At 38.8% G+C, this 25,381-nt stretch overlaps 1 protein-coding gene across 3 annotated transcripts in view; it reads right to left on the bottom strand.

Annotated features, from left to right (window-relative positions):
- Nucleotides 1-24,834, bottom strand: part of LOC138691357 (zinc finger protein 235-like) — a 38,275-nt gene extending 13,441 nt beyond the window's left edge. Inside the window, exon 1 of one of the 3 annotated variants that reach the window (XM_069813260.1) lies at nt 24,496-24,834. The gene's annotated coding sequence lies outside the window, so the exon portion shown is untranslated. The remainder of the gene's footprint in view (nt 1-24,495) is intronic. The other 2 variants (XM_069813261.1, XM_069813263.1) reach the window with 2 other exon arrangements.
- Nucleotides 24,835-25,381: the final 547 nt, after the last annotated feature.

Here is a 25,381-nt window from a genome sequence, read left to right as displayed (position 1 = left end):
TATAGTATTGTGCAAAAAATACTGTACAATACACATTTGTGAAGTACATTACAATTTCGAGGAAAAGCATTTCTCTACCTTGTGTCGTAATATACTATTGCTGTAATTGTTCTATCTAATCATGTACAAACCTGAAAAAATTGAGTCATGTGCTATTTACGACATATATCAAGGATTTGGAGTTAAATTTAATTTTTATTTGTAATAATGGATAAAATTAATACAAAACCAATGTACCTTCTGTGTTGGCTTTGTGATACACCTAGAGGCTATTCTGATACAGTACTATAAACTGGCCATATTATGCAGACCAATGACGTAAGGCTATATTATGATGCACACATATGCTTAATGTATCACCTGTAAAAGTTTGGTTGTAATCACATTAAAATTGACTAAGTTTTAGAAAATTTTGTAATGACCCCGTTTCCCATAAACATTTTATGCAATTTACTGAAACTTTAATGTCTTATTGCCAATTATAGAAAATTGCTGTATTTTCAAATAATTGTGTGTGTGTGTGCGTGTGTGTAAGTAAATAGATTGAGAAAATTATGATACACTTTGTATTGCTAAAATAAATTAAAATACGTCTTTAAATAACGATGAATGTATTTTCCAAAGTTGTGTTACAATTTTTCAGTAAGAAGAATGACTATTAAGCTAAAATTGCTAGGTAATTAAGTAAAAATAAGTCTACATGTGTAATTTTTTTAACTTATACTGTATTGTAGGTGCCATGCCAACATGTCCATTCAAACATCGCTCAAGTGCTAAGAAATTATGAAATACACCTCATGAAGTAATAAATCACTTTAAGTTAGAAAACTGATAAACTTGGTCAATTTTTTTCATTGTAAAAATAAAATCATAATAGCATTTCTAACGTATCATATTACCCATAAAATTCGTATCATAATAGTCCTTCTCATTCACGGACTAATTACTTCTATACTGCTCAACATTCACAGCTTTTCTTTAAAGAAAAATGAAGCTGACACTATTCTGCGTGAAAGGAAAATTAATAAAATAGTCTATCTTTATTTCTTCAATAGCAATAACAAAAGTAACCGAGTATCACATTAAAGTTTTTTGGAGAAACAAAACTGCCTTTTCTTTTAATGCATATATGAGGCTGATAATGATATCCTTTTTAAACTTTGTTCAATATTGCTCTTTAAAGAGCATAAAATGTGCTTCCATAATCGCACTTAAAATATTTTCAATGTGAGTCTTTGATACGTTTTAAAGTCTATAGCAAATTAACCCAACTTTTCTTTTACTGTATCACATTAGCCCTACTTGATCATAGCCCTGTGTCAGTCCATTTCTTTAATTTTATGTTTTCAGATAAAGTCTACCAGTGATCATTAAAAAAAAGCACACTGAAATCAATCAGAAGCGCACTCGTAAATAATATGAACGCGCACACTGAAATCTATCAGAAGCGCACTCGTAAACAATACGAAAGCGCACACTGAAATCTATCAGAAGCGCACTCGTAAACAATACGAAAGCGCACACTGAAATCTATCAGAAGCGCACTCGTAAAAAATACGAAAGCGCACACTGAAATCTAACTGAAGCGCACTCGCAAACAATATGAAAGCGCACACTGAAATCTATCAGAAGCGCACTCGTAAACAATAAGAAAGTGCATACTGAAATCAATCTGACAACATTTGCTTTACAACTTCACCAAACTAAGGACTGGTTGCGAAATATCTCAGTTACGATTAAAAATGTTAAGCCCTTGTGCATGTAATTGGTAAAAATATTTTCAGCTGGATAGATACGTTAAAAGTTGCAGGTAATTATTTAAAATACATTTTATTAAGGAAATCCTTGCGTATGATGTTGTTTTATTTATACTTGGTTAAAGAATGTGTTACTTTTTCCGCACTGATAAACATTTTTTTCCTTGCCTACTAATTATGTGCACATTTCAATCTGGTCTATTATCGAATGACTTTATGGCTTTCATGCACAAAAATATATTTTAAAATGACTCTGTATATTTTTTATATTTTAGTAGGTTATTTTACGACGCTTTATCAACATCTTAGGTCATTTAGCGTCTAAATGAGATGAAGGTGATTGTGCCGGTGAAATGAGTCTGGGGTCCAACACCGAAAGTTATTCAACATTTACTCATATTGGGTTGAGGGAAAACCTCGGAAAAACCACGACCAGGTAATTTGCAGCGACCGGGAATCGAACCCGTCACCTGGTTTCGCGGCCGGACGCGCTAACCGTTACTCCACAGGCGTGGACGACTCTGTTTATAGTACGTGGTAAAACAAGTGATGTATCTGTCCATAACATACGCGAAATAGTTCGTCCTTTTACATATAGCTACTTCGAATGTAATCGACAAGACTCATGGTGTGATCAACTGTGGCGTTTAACATTAATTCAGGAAATACACTTCGTTTCAAGAATTTAATTCAGAAAATGTATTTTCAATTCAAGAGATTAAGTCAAAAAAATTGCTTCACAAACTTACTGTTTGTGTCACTATCTTCATAAATGAGATAGTCCTAATTCAGAAAATTTCCTATGCCAGTCTTGGCTAAGTTGAGATCGGTGACTAAAGTTACCTCTTGTTACGGAAATGTGGCAATTAAAATCTACAGTTAAAAGCCCGCATTTAATTAATTTAAAATGTGCAATTTCGAAACATTGCAAAATGATCAGATTTGCGCTTATGATATACACTCAAGTCTACAATCCATGTAACGACTTAAGAGTCGTTATTGCACATAACAATTTCCTTTATACAAACTATTACGTTAGCTAGACTTAGTACCTAGTTCAGTGAAAAAGTCGAGGATTTGTTGAGGTGATAGCTGTGCCTTGTACAAGCGATTAGGTTACATTGGCTTGACATAGTACCCAGTTCAGTGACAATGTTAGCGGGATTGTTGAGGCGAAAGTTATCCCTTGTACAGATACTTGTTAGTTTGGCTTGGGCCCTAATTAAGTAACAAGGTCAGAGGATTTGTTGAGGTGAATTTTATCCCTTGTAGCCTACAAACGATTAGATAATCTTGCCTTAACTTACAACCAAACATTCTCATGGGGGCAGGTAAAAAAAGTTATTTTTGTTTTCTTCCATTATATTAATAATGTCAAAAAAAGTGCTTCTACAAATTTTGGCCACTCGAGCGCAATTACGACGGCTGTCCAGTAAGTAAGTTTGCCTGGACACGTTTACAGAAAGAAAGCAAAATTTCATGGAAAGATTTATTGGACCGGATACAGCAATTGTTGAGCTAATTTCTAAACATATTCCCCACTGAAAATGAGACATCTGCACATCTGCCATATAGTGGGATAACAGAAAAGTGCAGACGGCTATCACACACTGGTTCCGATCCCAGGCGGCACACTTCTACGACAGAGGGATATAAAAGTTGATCATGTGAACTTTTATAATTGGGTTATGTAAAATGTCGCCGATGGCACAGTGAATCCAGAACTATTATTTTTCACTGATGAAGCATGATTTCATTTATATTCCATGCTTTTACTGAAAATAATAGATAACTGGAGCACAAAAATCCCCACATCCTGCACGAGACTGCTCTACACTGCTGTTTATTGTGAAAGTCGACGGAAATATTTCTGTGGTGTACGTTTCCAACCTTTCTCCTGTTTATCGGCTTTTTCCTCTGTAAGAATAATAGAGTTCCTTATTTATCATTTTGTTTAATACCTAGTCCGTTTCCTGAACCTTTAAAGAGGTTTAATATTGTGGTAACCTCTAACTGAGGTTCTGGTTGATTTGTGCATCTATTATCAGCAATACGTCTCACTTGACGATATGTGTCAGAGGAAGAACAATTGTTTTTATGCATCTGATGCCTGATTAGTGTAATATGTAGCTAATCGGCGATGTATGCAATGGAGAGGAAAAGGAACTGGCCACCTATCCCATTATCTCCCGTTCTAAGTGGTGCCTTATTGGTATCACATAGGAGGTTCAGACCTATCTTCGGACAGTTGACTAAACAACAATATTGTGGTTCCATATAGAACAGGAATGCTTGGAAATTTTCTAGTAATTCGACTTCTTGCTTTCTCACAACCACTTTTTTCACATGTCTCTACCATAAAATTCCTTATTGAAGTTTATATTCTTCTGGTTCCAGTTATATAAATTGCACTATTATTAATCTTACAAATTCTATTTCACAACCGCAAATGTGTCTAACACATAAATGCTCACTGTGCCAAGGGGGTCTGGTCTGGAATAATTTTTTTCTCACAGAGCTGTCACGTGGTAACACGAAGGTCAATGTACTCTGCACAACTGAAAGCACGTGAAGTCATTTTTGCTCCCATTGAACTGTCGTACCGCGCTAGCTTGTAGTGAATCATTTGGCATGTAGACCTCTGTGTTTTATCATAACTTTCCTAATTTGCAGTTGCCGGAATTCTATCCAAGGACCTTAGACGCTATACCACTGCGCTACGAAGAGATCTGGTATACTCACTTCAAAATATTTCATTTAATATATTAAGTAGTTTTACACATCAATTGATGGTGCCAGGTTAAAGGCTACTTCCTGAAACAACAAAGGTGAGTGGAAGATGCTTCGTGTTAGCTATATCTGATCCTAATTCGGAATGTAATTTTGTGTTTGTTTGGAGGGGCTAGCGTCCCTCTCCCCCCCCCCACACACACACACATGCCATTCGCTCGGAACTTCAAACACACAAGAAAAGACGGTGCCGGATTAAAGACCATTTCCTGAAACAAGCAAGGACAGTGGAAAATAATGGTGAAGTGTGATTTGAAGACCTGTGATTCTGTCGATATGCTAGGTTTGTCGGTGGTTAAGACTGTGACTAGTTCGAAAATCACAGCTCCGAAAAATCGCTATCTTCGCCCGTTATGTCACGATAGGGATGTTGACGATTTATACATATATGACATGACCACATGTGACAGCTCTAGATAATTGTGAGAATATTTTTTTTTTGAACTTCAAAAACAACGTAACTGGAATCTAAAATCAATTACCCAGTCCAGTCTAAAGGATAATGTTGGCAACTCATGCTATAAAGGTACATTAATATTACACTCCCTATATTCATTCACGAATGATTCAATTAATCATTGATAAATCTTGGACGAATATATACTCCCACACATCACGGTAACACCACATATTTGTTTATCGCCGACTAATCAGTATTGTTGATATGTATACTTATGGCACCGGTATGTCAATTTGCAGAAGAGCGATAAACAAACATCTGTCGTCTCGTCATGGGAAACTTTCGCAATCGCCAAGAATCATCCGAACATAAAAAATCAGTGATAAAATCGTCATTATCTATCACAGCGATTTTTAAGGACCACCCATAGTTTGAACCTATGACGGGAAAATGCTTTCACACCTCACCTCTAGTAGAAAATACTTCGCGTTGTAGCTAGGCCTATAATTATCTCAGTCTAGTATTTAGAATGTAATTTTCTCTGTCGGGGCTTGGACTGATGCCCCAAAATCCCCACTGGGGCAAAATTAAGTTAAAAAAACAGCATTAAAGTCAATGCGTTAAACAGGGACAAGTAGTACTTCCAGTCAAGGTAAATTAGTGAAGAAACTACTTATGTGCTGTATATGGAATATCGACAGTCCGTAAGAAATTACCCAGACGAAGTAAAAATTAGTCCTTTATCGTGGGCTAAATCTGTGGTAAAACGATTTACGTACACATTACAGTGGCTCACTGGAGCTGTTCTCTTTTATTTTATGGGTTATTGGAATCCTACGAAATGGCAATACTATGCTTAGGCTATCATTTACTGAAATTTGTAACATGATAGAATTAAATCATATTTCTACGATTAGCAAACTTCGTATATGTTTGCAAATACCATGAATAGTATGAGCCACTAGGATTCTGGTTGAGGAGTGTATTTCTATTCCTAAATATCTAAAAAAATATTACAGAAATTTGTAAAATCCGGCGTAATGTTGTACAGATTTGTTAGAAATACTAATCAGGGTAAGATAAGAGATAGAATTAGAGAAATGGTCAAAATTATCGTAATATAGGTTCTGATGCAGTTTTCATGGCTATTAGAGTTACTCATCACTATAGTTAACATAAATAGCCTATGGCTACAGACGAATGAAACGTGTAAACCTGAAGCAGTTTTTCACTGAGTTGAAAATGTAAACATTTCAAACAGATTTTAGGTTCTCCAAAATGTAAGCAATAAAAAAACTGTATATGAAAAGCGACCTCGGATGAACCAGCCATTTCAATTCAAACCTTAAAAAAACAGAATGTCCGCAAGCTGATATTAATAGGATATAATCATGAACGAGATATTGCTTCAGAACTTCAGAAAAAAATTCAATACAACACGTCATGAATTTATTGGATCCGTAAAGCATGGAGCTGGATTAAAGAATATCACAAAAAAATAAAACTAGTGAAACAAAAAGAATTTAAATAAATTCAAGGGAAAAAATTGTTACGAGGCCGAATATCAAACCCGAAACCTTTGGCTGAGCGCGCCAATCCTCTACCGACTGAGCTACCCAGGAACTACAGCAGACACCAGCTCAATTTATCCCTTTATATCCATATACCTCAAATGGGCTGACAGGCCGCCAGAGACGCAACACTGAATGCACACAAACTCTATGTGACGTGAATTGTGGCATGCTTAGCCAAAGGTCCCGGGTTCGATACCCAGCCCCAACAATTTTCTCCTAGAAATTATTCAAATCAGCTTCATCGAAAAGCCAGATTTGCAAAAAGAATTTAACCATGAAAGACACCGTTGTAATGTGAGGAGGAGCACACAAAGTAGTGAAAGATAACTACAGCGAAAGTTCAATTCAACTCATCGATTTCGTGAAACAAAATAATACCAATGTTGTGTTCTTCAGTGTACGAGACAAGATCTGATCGAACACTCTAAAGTAAAATCATTCAACAAGAAACTAAAGATGACAATGAAGATATTTAGCAACTTAACCCTCAACTGATATTGCATTTTAAATGTACGTTAATGGTATCTGTGGGTCAATTTTGACCCACAACTTTATATGTAGTCCCTAAGGCACTGTAATAAAAGAAGTTATGTTCTTTTTCATTACAATCATTATTTGGTATGTAAAGTCTGACATTATTATAAATTAAAATTTATTTAACAAGGGATGTGATTATTGAGGTATTTCCTTTTGTAATGTCTCATCAAACAAAACTGAATACATATATACATTCAAGTATGATCAATCATATCCACATTTTTACAAAATATCTTTTTTCCTGAAGTTACTGACTCACATGATATGTGGTTATTGCCTGAAACAAACATGTAGCATATATTTAGAAAAAACAAAAATTCTGACAGGCACTACAAAGAACGTAATAAATTGTGCTGTAATATGAAACCCTGACTACGGTACTTACTTTCCTGGCACTTGTTGTAATGTATACCTTCCCCTGAATCCAACTAGCATTACATCTGTAGTGACATATTCGGAACAACAAGATTTGGATTTGCACATTGCGAAAAAGTCTTGAAATATCTCTGAAATTCCCGATAAATTGTCAACATTTTTCTTGCTTTCTATTCTTGTTTCACAGTAATCATATGGTAAATTATTTGTCAAGAAAATAAATCGTTTCAATGGCACTGTGAACCTGAATATGTCACACCCGGTACAATCAGTTACCTAAAGTGATTTTACATCTTCGTGAACTGGCTTGAAAACTTCGGACAGAATTAGCAACGCGGTCAACGCTTGCATTTCTATTTCATCTGTCTTTTACAAATTAGCTGTGGTACCGAATTTGTAACTGAGTTCTGTTATTTTCATATTAGTGTACTGTACAAGTTTACTTATCATTTGTTCATCTATGAATAATGATCATGACTCATTTGGTGTGTCAGGTTGTACAGTACATCACATCACAGTCTACTATATACAGTCGCGAAGCTCAATATGTAGTAAAAATGCAAACAGGGGTAGTTGCCCACCACTAGGATCGCTACTATCGGCTTATCATCGCAGATCTCTCTCCTAGCAGCCGACAAAATATGTTACACTTTCGTTGTCGTGTTCTTTTGGAAAAATTAACACCTTCCTTCCATTATTGAAATATTAAATGCATAAAGTTAATTTATTATTATAATGAAGTATATTAAATTCCACCATAAACTCGAAGATACCTGCAAGAAATAAGTTAATATAATTTTTGTTTGTGCTAAACGAACTGAAATTTACTATAATAGCTTCACTCATTCAAATTATAGCGATAATTCACCATGAATTGAAACCAATAAATATTAATTTGCACTTCTCTTTACAACAATAATAATGAAAATATGAATTAATGGAGTAACTTACGTGTACCGGTACTTGTAGTGTAGGCTTACGTAGTTAACAAAATGGGATGAGGTTAAGCAATAATAATCACACCAGAATTGGAAATAAAACGTGACCAATAAATTTTATTGTAACAGACTTTTTCTACGTCTCTAGTTAAAGCAACAAATAAAAATAACAACAAAATTAACAGCTATAATTAAAAACATATCCTTTGAAGAAAAAATTAGGTCTAAGCAATAATAATCCCACCAGAATTGAAAATAAAACGTGATCAGTAAAGTTCATTAAAACAAACTTAATTTTTCTACGTCTTTAGTAAAATAACACATAAAAATAATAACAAAATTAATAGCTACAATTAAAAATATATCCTCTGAAAAAAAAAGTAGACCTAACCCTTATTTCTCTGGAAATTTAGCAGCCTAAGTGACAGAACTTTGACCGGTATCTAATGTCCTTTCGGTTAGACTGAAACATTTCATTGTGAAATTTAAGGATATAATGTATTCTAACAGCCACAAAGAACTTCAAATTAACAGTTTTGTTTCTGCACAGCATTCTTGTGGAAACCCAGGAACCTTTCTGAATCTTTCGGAAATCGGAAAAAGGATAACTCTGGCCTCTTTCTCTTACTGTTGCTACAATTTATAGCACTACAAACGTCTCATCCTTGTCCCATATTATTATTCCAATTATTATATTTTAGCCATTAACATTTTCAGTATAACCAATAACGAACATTTCACAAGCATCAATGTGAAATACGCAACGAGCTAGCACTCGATAGAAATACGACACAGTCCAAAGTCGACCATGGACAGTCTATTGTTTCTAGTTGCTAACCGCTTGGAGCGCTTTATCACGAGATTTGCAAAAAAAAAAAAAAAAAAACACCTCAAGCTTCGCGACTGTATATAGTAGACTGTGATCACATGCTGCAACTCTTAGGCTAGAGGTAAATACTCGTATATAACAATGTTATGACTTTGTGTTTTTGATGAAGCAGAAGAAACATTAGAATTTTTGTCAATTTTTGGCGTAAATAAATCTCTTTTGTTCATCATCTGAAATTGTATTCCTTTCTTTATTATTTCTTACTTCTATAATTCCATTACTGTCTTCATTTTGAGCAGAATTATTGCTATTTACATAGCTTATGTTATTGTTGTCAACGGAGTTGTTCACAGCTGTAAGTTGTGACTGAGCATTTATGTCATTATTTCTACACACCTCGTCCTCCGATACTTCCATTTCGGAATTTCTATCGTATTTACAAACTTCAATTTCCTTATCACTATGGTCAACATACAAGGTGTTTCATAATTTCCATTACAAACTTCTAGGAGTTGTAGAGGGGACTAAGTAGACACAGTTTTGATTGGGAACCCATGTCCGAAATGTATCGTTTCGATGCAAAATAAGTTTGAATATCGAATCGATTTCACATCTCCCACTTCACTAGAGACAATGAAGATCTTCCTCTGACTCTATAGAAGTCTCATAAGCAAGGTTCTTAATGTGATCCCAAAGGAAAAACTCGAGAGTTAAATCTGGCGACCGTGGTGGCCAAGGAGTTGGATCACATCGACCTATTCACCACCTTTCCCCGAATGTTTGGTGGAAATGTTCGCGGACGACAAGTGAAAAGTCCGCAGGTGCGCCACCATGTTGGAACCACATTTGCTGATGTAGTGCCAGTGGCAAATCTTCACATAACTTTACCAATACCTCTTGCAGGAGGTCAAGTACCTGGGACCCGTTAGGCGGTACGTGGAACCATTCTTGTAGTGCACACTGGCAAGATTTCGTTGTTTCTAGTGAAGTGGGAGATGTGAAATCGATTCGATCTTCAAACTTATTTTACATCGAAACGATACATTTCCGGACATGGGTTCCTAATCAAACCTTTATCTACTTAGTCTCCACTACAACCCCTAGATGTTTGTAATAGGGATTATGAAACACCCTGTATACAATTTTATATCACTTATCCACTATCGAATTTGCTTTTATTACTGCAGGAACATTCATGTTTGTAAGCCATAAATTGAAAACAGTACCCATAAAATCATCTGTATAAACTGACAAAGACTATATCACAACAATCGACCAACTGAGTCATTCAACTGCATCTACAGTAGATATACACTACTTACGTACGACTAAATAGTGAATGGTTGTATACAGAATAAAACATCCAATAAGTGGAATACTGAGCACTCACTATTGGTAAAAGCTACATTCATATGGGTCTTCATTGACCCATAGATACTTAGTCTAAACTCACACTAAAATGTTACACTTAAGGTATCTATGGATCTAAAATGATCCATATATTATCATAACAATGCTGTCACAGACATAATCAATCTCAATTGTACATTTATATACAACTGCATATGGATTAAGAATACCTTGAGTCATGATCCGGTAAGTATGTGCATACTACTGAAAAATAAAAAAATAAAATCCATATTGGTCTATATTGACCCATAGATACCAGTTGAGGGTTAACAATATTGAGCGTAAAACTCGGTAGAGAATTTTTCAAGCGTCATGGACAGCATACGAAGCAACATGGAATAACTAAAATTTCGTGAATAATAGCAGGAGTGATAAAGGATAGAAGGTTATTCTCTTCGTTCTCAACTGCAAAGACCAAGGCACATTTCAACAAATGATGTACAACCCAGGAAGAAGAATGTTACCTAATCTTTTCAGAAGGAAGATGAATATAGTGAACCTTCCACAAGACTGAGACGGACATTTCAATTTCTAAGTCACTTCCAATATTTTTGTATCAAAGTGGCACACAGAAAATAAGACTGAAAAACACATTCAGAAAAGAAGACAATCCCACATGGATATGGAAGCAACAACAGAAGAAGAAAAATGTCCTAATGGTAGGACTTGTGGTAATACCCCATTTTATAAAAATTATTTTTATCCATGACCATAACAAAAAACATGCATTTACTAAATACTTTTGCATTTGTAAAGTAGGTTTTTATTCAACATTACTTTATTCCACCAGTGAAATAAACTTTACCTCACAGTTCATTAGTAATTTCCTAGTACCTGGGACCGCACATATACTACTTTTCCATTCAGCTATTACTCAAAGAGTATATATATTAGTAACTAGATGTCACTACCTCTACTTCTTTATTACAATTTCTTATATCTCCGTACACTCAATCTCCTTCTCCTTTCTCTATCTACTACTACCAAATATCTTACTATAATAATACCGGATAGCTAGCAGTGCTGAAACCCGCGAAGCAAGCTGTAATGTACTATAATGTAGATTGTTGCTGGGGTAGTAAATATTCTTTATTAATTAGTGCTGTGTTGAAATGTTAGAGTGTATATGTGCTGTTTATAATAACTGCTACAATTACAGCATTACTAACTGCTTCAAGTCGTACTTTCGATTTCCGAGGGATCATAAAACGTGATTCAACAACATTCTTTAGTAGGCCTAACGCCTTCGTCTTTGTGTTGATAGAACAATAAAAATTAGCTTCTTTAATTAGGCCTAATAAATGAATACAAGTTAAAATGTATTGGAAATTTTAAGGTGTTATCAAATTAAGTTTTATTGTTGTCCACATGCCTTTACTAATAATTATTACAAAGATATTACTATCAAATTTATCTTTGCAGTTGTCAGCAATGCGCATATAAAGCGTTATTGTAAATTCAGTCTTAATGTCAGAATTAATTCTGTCTCACTGAAGCTAATAAAAAAAATGCAACAATTAACTACGGAAAGTAATTATACAAAGTATGCAGTATTTCTCATAATATGCAGTTTTGATACAAAATAATAATGTTATATGAAATACTATTCAACATTTCGTAATTGTCTCATATATTATTCCGCATTAGTACGTCACGTTTTTAACAATAATCCGATTCTCGCTATGTTAATATCTGTAATTGTGGTCCGCTAGATGTCAGCTCCGCAACAACACCTCGCGTCAATGCTGCTAGTATACAGCTGGCCAGTATTATTAGAGTAAAGTATTTGGTGAAACTGTCCCAAGGCGTCACGTTGCGTCGCGTGTGATTCTGTGTTCACCCGGCCTTAACCTCACAAGTACCATATATAACTATTATTATTAGACAAAAATCTGTAGGGTAACAAATAAAAAGCTTGAACTTGAAATCGCCCTAAGTAGTAACTTAAAACATGTGAACATCCAGTGCTTAACTGAACATTTATTGAAAGAAAAAGAAATTATTATTATTACACAATACAAAACTTTAAACTCTGCAGTAGGCCTATATTCTATAGCAAAAATAGTAAAAATGGTGGATCAGCTATCTTTTTAGAAGAATGTATCGCTTACAAAGAAAAATTACAGACAGCTAGAGAATACTGATAACATGTACGCCTACATATAGGTTACTGATGTCTGTATAAAAACCTTTATATACAAACTTGAAATTTGGTAAGTATACTAAAACAAAATAAATCTCTGATTGTATATGGAGATTTGAGTGCAAAGTTCTTAAAATCTATAACTTAAAAAAATGTAAATTTTAAAAGTACTGAAATTATTGGAAAAGGTAACATACTTTATTTACAATAGGCTATCAACCAACATCTAAAAAAATTCGTGTATGCAATACTGCGAGACATATTACCACCATCCTGAATAAGCCAAACCTAACCTGTCACTGATCCTAGACCTTACGAAAACTTGCTTTCTATCAACAAGCGTATCCAAAATAAACCAAACCTAACTCGTCACTCATCCTCGACCTTATGAAAACTCGTTTTCGATCCATCTGCGTACCTACACTAATTTCCATATTTTAAAGCGACTAAGCAGGAAGTAGTTGTATAGGTGAGGAATGAGTGCGGAGTAAAGCAAATATTGTCTGCTAACGACAAACTGCCAATACAATGCCAACTGTGCGCGGTACGATATTCTCTTGTTCGGCGGGACAAACGTACGGCGCCAGAAAACGTGCGTTATATTAGTTTTCATGTACTATATCATTGGCGCTATCATTAAGAGTATAAAAGTGAAAATCATTAGCGTTTGAAGCAATCCGTCATATGCGTAGTTTAAATATTCTTCGGAATATGTATGATAAAAACTTTCTTGTGTTAAATTTTTAACGTACCTTGTTAACATGTTTCGACCTATTTTCGGTTATCTTCGGAACTGGTTGTTAAAAGTTGTGTAATTCAAAATCAGTCAATTTTTATATCTTTGTTTCTTAAATCCTATGGTTGGATAGTTCGCTTACACGATCATAAAATCGTAGGTCTGATATCTTTGAACGCCAGTGTATATACGCGATAGTTGATGCTGGTGCTACTTCCTCTAGCGCGTCTTACCCCCACTCTCGCCACCACTGCTACCGGTTCCCCGTTCACGCCCACCTACCGGCCACTCTCTCGAGAATATCATTAAATACAATTCATTCATTCAGTCCTAGTGTTCTGCCCAAAGGCAGGTCTTTCACTGCAAAACCAGTTTTCACTACTATTTCCTATATTCTGCCTTCCTCTTTCTCTACACATATGATCTATATATCTTAATGCCGTCTATCATCTGATATTTTCTTCTGCCCTGAATCTTTCTCCCGTTCATCATTCCCTCCAATGCATCTTTCAGTAGGCAGTCTCTTTTCAGCCAGTATCCCAACCAATTCCTTTTCTTCTTCCTAATCACTTTCAGTTCCCATTCTATCCTCATCCACTCTTTCCGAACAGCTTCATTTCTTACTCTGTGTGACCTCTTCACACGTTTCCATTCTTCTCCATATCCACATTTCAAATTCTTCTATTCGCTTCTCTTCACTTCGTCGTAATGTCCATGTATCTCCCAGACAATGCCACACTTCACACAAAGCACTTCACTGGTCTGTTCTTTTTCCAGAGATCCGTAAAATATGTTCCTTTTTCCATTATTAACTTCCTTGGCCATTGCTATCCTTCTTTTGACTTCCTTGCATCAGCTCATGTTACTGCTTTCAGTACACCGCAAGTATTTGAAGCTACTGCCTTATTTAGAAATCACAAGTTTACGTTCTTTATTTTTCTTGCTATGATCTTCGTCTTATTAGAATTTATCTTCATCCCATACTGCTCACAGTTGTCATTAACTCCACTAGGATATCCCTTTGTATCATCTCCTCCTTTGCTAACAACGCCATATCATCAGCAAATCTTAAGTATTTTACTTTTTTCCTCTTACTGTCACTCCTACCATGTTCTGAAAACAGTTCTTCACTAAATCCACCAAGTAGATGTTGAACAGGGTTGGTGATGAAAGCCATCGTTGACTTACTCCTCTCCTTATTTCATTTCCTTCTGACATTTCTCCTAGCATGACTTTGACTCTTTTCATATGGACATTACTGAACGGCCTTCTCTCTTTTCAGTCCACACCAATTTTCTTTAGGATCCCATGAGTGTGTTTCAATCCACTCTGTCAAAAGCTTTTCTTAGGTTCACAAATTCTAAATACACTTCTTCTTCATTCTTCTCTAGATATCTTTCGCCGATTGCTCATAGCAGTCGAATTGCATCTCTCCTAACTTTCCCCTTCCTGAAGCCAAACAGCTCTTCTTCCAACTGTCCTTTCATCTTATATTATAAACATCGATTCATTATTTGCAAGAGAATCTACGCCAAATGTGATATCAGGCTAACAGTCCTGAATTCGTTACATTTCTTGGCATAAATAAAATAAAGACTAGTAATACGCATTGAACACATCAGTACTTTGTAAAACACACGTAAAATTAAGGCATAACCAAGATATAGAGAGAGGGGGAGCGGGACGGACGGACAAATGGAGAGAGAGAGAGAGAGAGAGAAATTTAATTTTTGTCCGCTACATGTCCCTACTCTACACTCGCAATTCCCAACGCGTTCAGCCGGTCGAAGTAGGTACCGCCAAGTTGGTGACCGGGGGATGCAATGGTGCCTCTCGTACTTTTCTTTTCGAACATTAAACGATTTATCACCTCCCAGCCCTTTTCGTTCTCTCATCTTTTTCATCGCTGTATTTCTCCTCACCGGTCACCATTGCATGCGGAACGCCCACCACATCATCACAGCCATTTTCACCTCTCCAACCCCGCTGTTAGTTTTTGCCACGTCCGTTACCATGTCGGGATTTTTTAAGAATGCCAGATAAGGTTTCATTCTTCTTCCCCTTCTAGTTCTTATATCTATTATTAGGTTACGTTTCTTAGGTTTATAACTCCCGTCTCACCAGCGGGGATCTTTCCTATCTCCGTGGTCCTGTCCCACGGTTTCGAGCGCGACTTCCGACTTGTGTGGCCCGACAGGGCGCCCAGCAACAAAGCAATAGTGGACCCTTCATACTGCCCCTATATGCAAGTCAAGGTGCGGAGCCCGGACCAGACGTCAAGTACACACACGTAGAGCCCCAATGGGGGCCCGAAGCGACTTAAACGACCCCGTGACCGACTCTGCTCGCCGGGGCGGATATATCGCTCCGACGTGTTACCGCTTACGTATGGATGTCGCAGTGTAATCAACCACAAGTCCCCTGAAGCTGCATGCGATCTCGGATTGCTCCGGCTTTGGGAGGTGGGTCGGAGTTAGCCGAGTAGTCTGGCGGTTGTGTTCAGTGTAGAGTGGGAGCCACGGGCTGTTATTTCCGTGGGAAGGGCATAAAGCTGAGACACGCCTCTGGTGTAGGACTTGCCGTTAGGTGTGTAATGTCCAGTTTGTAAGGTAAATTGCGTGAAATGGGTAGCTGGGATCGGGCTGTGGGGGGGGGGGAGTCCCCACGGCCGGCACAGACCGAGACTTTTTAGGTGTCTTTTTCTTATGCCCCCCCGGTGGCAGGCTGACGCCGACGGTTCCGTAAGGGGGGCAGTTTCAAAATGGCCTCTTAGCGCGCTCCTTCTCCCTCCATTAAAAGGAAAAGAACAGAAGAACCAAAAAAGGTACAGTGACTGGTGGTCTTATGAGGAACACATCTATGGATCTGGTACCCGATAGTGTGATAGTTTATATGCCGCCTCCAAAGTTTATTTGTATTACATTGACAGGAACTGAAAAAAAAACATTGAGAACATCAGCCCGTTTTACATCAGACGTGCACTCGATGGACTCGTGGGGAAAGTCAAGAATGCCACTAGCCTCCGCAACGGTAGCCTTCTCGTCGAGACTTTGTCCGCCAAACAAAGTGAGACGTTGCTGAAGGCGAAGTTGCTGGGGTCATATCTTATAAAGGCAGAACGGCACTCCTCGCTTAACACCACGCGGGGATGGGTTCATACGGATGCTCTGGATGGAATGAGTGACGAGGAAATACAGCTAGAACTCAAAGACCAGTCCGTGTCCAAAGCCTACTGTTTATTCTGTAAGCGGGACGGACGGACTTACTTATCCATTGCGCACCGTTTTCTTGACTTTCGAGAAATCCCTCCTACCTGAGTACATATATGTCGGATATGAGCGTGTCCCTGTACGTGCGTATGTGCCGAACCCAATGCGCTGCTTTAGGTGCCAACGCTTCGGAAAAACGCAGAAACGTTGCACGACTGAAATCACCTGTGCAAAGTGCGGCCGTGGTGACCATGGGGATTCCCATGTCCCAACATCGCGCACTGTGTGAATTTTGAAACGGACCATGCCGAAAATTCCAAGGACTGCCCGAAGTACCAGGTAGAGAAGGCAAAACAAGAACTCCGAGTCAGGAACAATGTTACATTCTTTGAGGCACGTAAGCGATATTTTGAATCAGAAAAGAAAGAAACAGAAAAATCGTATGCTGCAGTTTACAAAAAGCAACGGAGGGAATCGATGTATCGACTCAGACGCCACCTCTTGAATCATCCCTGGGAAGCGAGTTGAAATCGCAACCCAGACATATCTGGACTCTGGTACCCAGACCGACGAGACAAATGACAGCTATGGCCTCGATATCAGGCCATACACACGTAAAAACACAGGTGCTGCGATGTCACAGAAAATTTGTTCACCAGAGGAAAAACCAAATCGCATTCCTGGTACGGAAGAGAAATCGAGAACTCGTTCTCGATCCCGTACTCGATCAAGATCACGGTCAGGATCGCGATGTACTGCAAGTGAGTCGCCACCGTCGAAACCTAAGCTGTCACAGTCGAAGGTTCAGAGTCATAGGAAGGAACAAAAGAGAAAATCCCCCGTAAAGCCACCATCATGTTTTAACTCCTCGTGATGACTAATATTATACAATGGAACGTGAACGGTGTACGCAGCAGATACACAGAACTACAAAAATTGATCTATCATGAGAACCCTGCTATTTTATGTCCTCCGACCTGAACATTCCCTGTAAAATCTCGGTGTTTACCGGTATGACCATCTTGCCGGAATTCGTGCTAATGGAGGTTGTGCCCTCCTTCTCCGTCAAAGTATCTTTTCCTCTGTCCCCAATATTAACAGTCCTCATCAATGCATAGCTGCCAGAGTAACTTTATCTTCCACACAGTTTTCCGTAGTCTCTGCTTATATGCCCCCAGATACACCTTTTACAGTGCTTGAAATTCAACATATTCTTTCAGAGGCACCTCCACCATATCTCTTAGTGGGGAATTTCAATGCATCCCACCACTCTTGGGGCTCAAATTCCGATGACGACAGAGGAAATAAAATAGCAGAAGTATGTACTCGTCTAAATCTTGTTACCCTGAATTCAGGGGAAGCAACACATCTCTCCTTAGCTTACGGTACATACTCCATGATAGATACCTCCATTTGTAGCCCAGTTTTGTCCACGCATTTCGAATGGTCTGTGATTCACGACCTACATGGTAGTGACCACTACCCCATCCGAATGCGTATATCCGCTTTACGTCCTGCGGAATCTCGATCTCCAAACTGGGTTATAAAAAGGCGGACTGGGTCGGATTTTTGGAGTCCATATCATTCGATGATAACAGACATGAAAGTGTGGACTCCGTAGTAGACCATTTCTCAAACGTGGTTGTAAAGTCAGCGGAATTATCTATCCCCCGGTCGCCCTGCAGGCCAAAACGCTTCTCTGTCTCCTGGTGGTCGGATGCCTGCAGAGATGCAATCAGAGACCGCAGACGTGCCTTACGCCAATTTGAGCGCCATCCGACACAAGAAAATTTGGTCCAGTTTAAACGCCTTCGAGAAAAAGCTCGTCGCATTGTGTGCGATGCTAAGAAGACGTCCTGGGCAAACTACGTTAATTCAATGAAAAGGAATGTCCCATCTAACATCGTATGGGACAAAGTCCGTCGAATAATGGGGAAACGTAGTTCTGTAATTCCGGGAATATTAAACAATGGAGTAACGACCACGAGTCCAATAGAAATTGCAGAAATATTCGCTACCTCGTTCGCACAGATTACCAGCTCAAATAATTATGACCCGGAATTTCTGAAAATCAAAGATGCTGCGGAAAAACGAAACCTCAATTTTATATCAGATAACACAGAATATTACAATACACCATTCACATCCGAGGAGCTGGAGGCGGCACTAGACACATCCCCTGACACCTCCCCTGATCCTGATAATATCCATAACCGAATGCTTCGCTATCTTCCGCCAGCTGGAAAATCCTTTCATCTGGCGATGTACAACAGAATCTGGACTGAGGGGGTCTTTCCATCTGCTTGGCGTTCCGCCATTGTAATCCCCGTCCAGAAATCGGGAAAGGCTCCTTCGTCTGGAAGCTACAGACCAATTTCTCTCACCAGCTGCGTATGCAAAGTTATGGAAAGAATGATAAGTAAACCCCTGATGTGGGTACTCGAATCGGAAAACCGATTATCTTATATCCAATGTGGTTTTCGTAAGCATAGATCCGCCGCAGACCATCTTGTTCGGCTAGAGACCGCCATTAGAGATTCTTTCCTCAAGAAGGAACATCTTTTGGCGGTCTTCTCTGATCTAGAAAAGGCTTACGATACCACGTGGCGTTATGGAATTCTGCAAACCCTGCATGATTGCGGACTTCGTGGCAGTCTGCCAACGTTTATTGCGAAGTTCATGGCAGAGCGGTATTTCCGAGTTCGAGTAGGCGCCCCACTTTCTAACGAACATCTTCAAGCAAACGGCGTTCCGCAGGGGTCTCTATTAAGTGTTCTTCTCTTCTGCATTGCGATCAATGGAATTGCCCACTGTGTGGGTAACCGAGTATCTTCTCTCCTGTATGTTGATGACTTCAGTTTATATTACAGCTCCCGATATCATCCATCCATCGGTCGACATTTGCACCTGGTCATCAACGTGCTATCAGAATGGCCTGTTCGCAATGGCTTTAAATTCTCCGCTCAGAAGACGCTGTGTGTCCACTTCTATTATTCTTGTTATTATTATTATTATTATTATTATTATTATTATTATTAGTATTAATTATTAGTATTATCATTAATTGTATTTTTAATTAATAAGTTTATTGTCATTATTGAGTGCAATTAGTTACCACTGCCACCGGGTATATACCCATTGCAGTGTGAATAAATACATGCATACATAACCATCGTGGACTACATCCACATCCTGAACTGCGACTTAATGGAGTGGATTTGCAATATACAGACACTGCGAGATTTTTGGGCCTTATGTTTGATTATAAATTTACATTGGAGGCGCATATGCGTGATTTGAGAAGGCGTTGCGAGAAATCCTTAAACATCTTACGCCTTTTGTCAAGAGTTCGCTGGGGTGCAGACCGTACAGTGCTTTTAAGCCTTTACCGAGCTCTTATACGATCAAAGCTGGATTATGGCTGTTTTATTTATGGCTCAGCAAAGAAATCGAAATTACGTCTAATAGATACTATCCATCACCGTGGGTTACGACTCTCTACAATTGCCTTCCGAACCAGTCGGATAGCGAGTGAAGCAGGAGAACCATCGCTGTATCGGCGACGTAATGCCTTGTTGTGCTCATATGCTGTTAATCTCCGCTCGCAGCCTGAGCACAATTTTTACGACTCTTTCCATCATTCGTCTCTTTACGGCCGATTCAGTGAAAATCCACGGAGACTTCGTCCAGCAGGTGTGCGATTTCCTGAACTGCTCTCTGAGCTGGATATACATCTACCATCAGTTCGCACACTGGAGTACACCACCACTCCACCATGGATTATGCGACGTGCCATGTTTGATGTAAGTCTGAGCCGATGTTTTAAGAATTTTACACCAGCTTTTGTTTATAGACTTCGTTTTAGTGAACTTTTATCCCAATATCCAAATTATTCATTAGTTTTTACTGAAGGATCCCGGATAAATGATTGTGTTGGTTGTTCCTTCGTTACAAATGGAGAGATATTTAAATACAGACTAAGCCAATATAGTAGAGTTTTTTCTGCTGAACTCTATGCTTTTTACAGTTTTATTGTTTTTAATTAGACAACCTCGGGGCAGATTCCTTATCTGTTCCGACTCTTTAAGTGCTATCCAGTCCTTGCAGACTTTTAACTGTGATGGTCCGCTTGTCTTAAGAACTCAGGAGCTGTTTCAGACTCTCCTTAGCTCTGATTATGATATTGGAGTAGTGTGGATTCCAGGAAATGAAGCCGCGGCTGCTGCAGCTAGGGCTGGTGCACAGAGTGGCTCTCTGGTATATTGGCGCGAGAGGTGGCAGGACATTCGAAACTACTTGAAATATAAAATATGGTGGCAATGGGAAGGAGAATGATCTGCACAAGAGGGAAACAAATTACGAAATATAAAGGACGCTGTTCGAGTATGGGATTCGTCCACAAGAGCGTCACGATACGAGGAGGTTTTACTCACCAGGTTGAGGATTGGCCACTGTCATCTGACACATGGCCATCTCCTACGTGGCGAGCCTCAGCCGGAGTGTGATATGTGCCGTGTTCCACTTACGGTGGAACATTTTTTATTGTGTTGCAGAAAAAATGACTGTGCCCGCAGGCAATAAGGAATTCGGCCCACACTACTTGTCGCTCTTGGAAATGATTTTAATTGTACAAATGCAGTTCTGAGATTTTTATCCAACACAGGTTTGGATAAGGTGACTTAGTGTTTTATTGAACCGTTTTACTTATAGTAGAAAAGTTTTCCGGGCTATGAGGCCGTGGTCTGTTGGTTGTGAGACCAAACGTTTCGTTCACTGCTGCGGTGAACATCTTCAGTGGTGTCTATTGCTGGTGCGGGTGGTTCTACTGCGTGTGCCGATTACAGTCTGCGCTGGCTGCATCGTTGTATATATAGTGCGGGAGGGGGGGGGGGCTTGCTGTTGTCGCCTCGGTCCGCGCTCGAATGTGCTTCGCGGGCGGGTTTGCTGTTTTCCACGCTCCGCGTCCGGGTTGTGTTGTTTAATTGTGCTACGCGGAAGATGTTCACCGCAGCAGTGAACGAAACGTTTGGTCTCACAACCAACAGACCACGGCCTCATAGCCCGGAAAACTTTTCTACTATTGACGCCGGCCGTGAAAGCCTACACTCCGTTTTACTTATCCTCAGGACCCTTTACATCCGGAGATTACAATTGTTGTTTTATATTTGATTTTACATTGTTGACTTTTCGGACTTTATACATCCGAATATTTTATATAATTTTATTGTTTTTAAATTATGATTCACAATTTATCTCTGGTGGCATTAGTTTTATTGTTTTATTTGTTCGTCTTGAATACCACCTAGGGTCGTAGAATTGCTCACTTTTATGATTGTGTAGAAATCACCTTATGTGTACTGCATTTGTGTGCCTCGTTTTACCGTGACAACGCTTTTTAGTTCTTTTAGCACTCTGATTATTATATTAATTATGTCTTTGTTATATTAATAATTTTAGATAAGGGCGCAAATAGCCATAGTAGCTGACGCACCCTTCTTAAGCTACCCACGCGTTCAGTAGAGTGTCTGGTGGAGTGGATATTGGGCAGGGGTACCAGCAACAGTCATTGGGGTTCTCCTCCCATTTCTTTATAACGTTAAATACAATTAAATTTACTTATTTACATTTTTAGGACAATGATATAGTACTTGAAGTGGTGAATTATAAGTATTGTGACTTTTATTTCAACAATCATGTTACTTTTATTCGCAACATTAATGGCTTTCTATTTCTGAATTTAAAGACTCCCATCAACAATGGGTACTCCACTCCACATAGCAACACAGTATTCGTAATTGCACTCCACAGACGACAATGACAATTCACGTGGATTATTGAGAACAACAATGTACTCCTAATCTCAACTAATGTTCACAAAGCACTATTTACAAAACAAAACTGTCAGTTCTCAGTTCACAGTTCGTTTGCTTTGGCTAGTTCTTCTAGCTCATTCACTTAAGTTCACGGTATATCGAACCCAAGACTTCCAGAGACAGTGCACTGGGCTTCGAACTCAAGACTTCCGGATGCGTTGCTTTCGCCTGGACGCTGCCACGGTTACTGAAGTACAGTGCGTGTCGAACCAAAGACTCCCGGACGCGTTGCTTCCGCTTGGACGCTGCCACAGTTGCTCGAGTTTACTCACGTCGAACCCCGGTCTCGAAGGCTGGCTTCCTTGCCCGTTCGCTGCTGCTTCACAAAACCGACTTGCTGACCTAACTAAAACTGACTGTGGCTTTCTTGCCCCTTCTATTCATTACTAAATGATAGTTATAGAATGTACGGCATCGAATAGCTTCCTCACGATCGGCTCGCGTCGCTTTCCAGAACCATCTGTTCTGGATGTTTCGTTACTTCAATCGGTCTCGAGACGTTTCTCCACTTCCGCCGCAGTTGGCCTCCTTCCTCTCTCACCCCGCACAGCTGCCAGTGTCTTGTCTCGCAGCTTTCTCTCTTCTCTCCTCGCGCCTGCGTTCCCGCGCGCCCTCCCTTCTGCCGGACGCGCGCCAGGTTTTTTAACATTGCGCCACAATATTAAGCACAGCATTAGGTCTGATAGAAGTTCTATCTGATATGTACATCTATTGTCAGGCAGTAGACCTACATTTCAATTGACGATATTATTATGTATTTTTAGTAGGTTATTTTACGACGCTTTATCAACATCTTACGTTATTTAGTGTCTGAATGAGATGAAGGTGATAATGCCGGTGAAATGAGTCCGGGGTCCAGCACCGAAAGTTACCCAGCATTTGCTCATATTGGATTGAGGGAAAACCCCGGGAAAAACCTCAACCAGCTAACTTGCCCCGATCGGGAATCGAACCCGCGGCCAGACGAGCTAACCGTTACTCCACAGGTGTAGACATATGTATCAGAGAAAGAACAATACATTTTAGCACAGCCTGATTAGTGTAATATGTTCACGCAGCGATGTATGCAATAGAGAGGAAAAGGAACTGCCACCAATTATCTCCTGGCTCAGTTGCCTCATGCATTATGCCTTATTGGTGTCAACTATGATGTTCAAACCTGTCTTCAATCTGACAGTAGACGGTTAAACGAGCGCTGAGGTAGTTTCCTTTTCACTTCGCTTTCACACCTTCAGCAGTCTCCTCTGTAATACCAACAAAACTTTGGTGACATTACGAAAGTGTCACGCCAGTGTAAACTAAGGCTATGGCTATTCCTTGCATATACGAATCTGTGACAGGTTAGGTTAGGTTAGTTTAGGCTTTTGTTATGCCTCGCATACACGAATTTTTGCGGAATTTTCAAAGCCTCGTGACGTTAGTTTAGTAATATCAGTAGGGTTCTATGGGCTAGCGTAATGGCCAACGTAAAAAGGAAGTTACAATATAGAAATTGTGTATCTATTCCATTATTTGTTGTGCTTCACTATATTGCAGTGGTTATTGATTTAATACAGGTTCTGCGTTCTTCACATTACAATCGTATCGTCTTTCATGTCCCTACGTTCCTTCCCTTCGCTAAAAACCACAACATTAGCACTTCCATTACTACGCATCCCTAATTTCACAAGTAATTTACTACATTTCCGAACAATTTTCTTTTCTTTAAATATTTTCCTATGAAATCCTTAACTTCTTTAATCCATCTCCGCAAGAAATACCTTACAAATTCGACGATTTTTCCTTCCAAAATCATGCAACTACCTCAACGCTCGTTTCTCCTAACATTGTAATATAATTAATTGAGTAAGTGCATAAGCCAATAAGACAGGAACGATAATTTCACCGAAGGCAAAAACTAGCAATATTCAGTAAATAGACTTACCTCTAGAATGTATTAATATAAAAATGAGTTCCTCTTCCAATAAATCCACTAACAAAGTAGGATACACGATTCCACTGGGTGAACAACGTACGATCAAGTGTGCCGTGACTATGGCATACAACGAAACCCACAAATTTTTTAAACAAAATTGCAAGAGACTTATAAAATCCCGATCGTCGCTTCAGTATGTCGGTGTCCTATTGTTTTCAGTTTTGTTACTTTTTGTAAGGAGGAAATGCCTTTTATTCTATATAATATATTTATTGTGCATTATTTGCAGGGCTCGAACTTTATTGGACATTTTCACAAACCGCAACGCTTTGTTATTTTTGTTGTTGACGACAGCGGTGTCGCGACAATTCGTCCCAGTTCAATTGTCACTACGACAATTCGTCCCAGAAAACAATTCGTGCCTGCGACGATTGGTACATTTTAAAGTATGTCCAGGCTATTGGGTTCATTTTTATAATTCATACCGGACAGTATGTAATTACCACAACAGTGCATCAAAGAATGCCAAGTTTCTATGAAAACAGCAAGACTTTAAACACAACGGTGCATCAAAGATGCCAAGTTTCTATAAAAACAATACTTTAAACACAACAGTGCATCAAGGAATGCTAAGTTTCTATGAAAACGACAACACTTTAAATTGAATAAAACTTCCTGAATTGAAAAAGTATATACTGTAAATACATTCTATACATTGTAAGGTGTATAAATTATGGATCGCCCAAGGTTAACGTCATCCGAAAAGAGGAAACCAAAATTCATAATACAAGCTTATAAGTAGTAGGCTACTTTTATAGGAAGCACTGGGAAATTGGAAGAAAAATTGAATGGAGATGTGAGAAAAGAGGAGAACGCGTATCGCGAATACATATGG

The sequence above is a fragment of the Periplaneta americana genome, chromosome 16, assembly GCF_040183065.1.
Source record: "Periplaneta americana isolate PAMFEO1 chromosome 16, P.americana_PAMFEO1_priV1, whole genome shotgun sequence".
Lineage (NCBI taxonomy): Eukaryota > Metazoa > Arthropoda > Insecta > Blattodea > Blattidae > Periplaneta > Periplaneta americana.
Note: the sequence above shows the minus strand (reverse complement) of the source record. Positions and strands in the feature narration are given on the sequence as shown.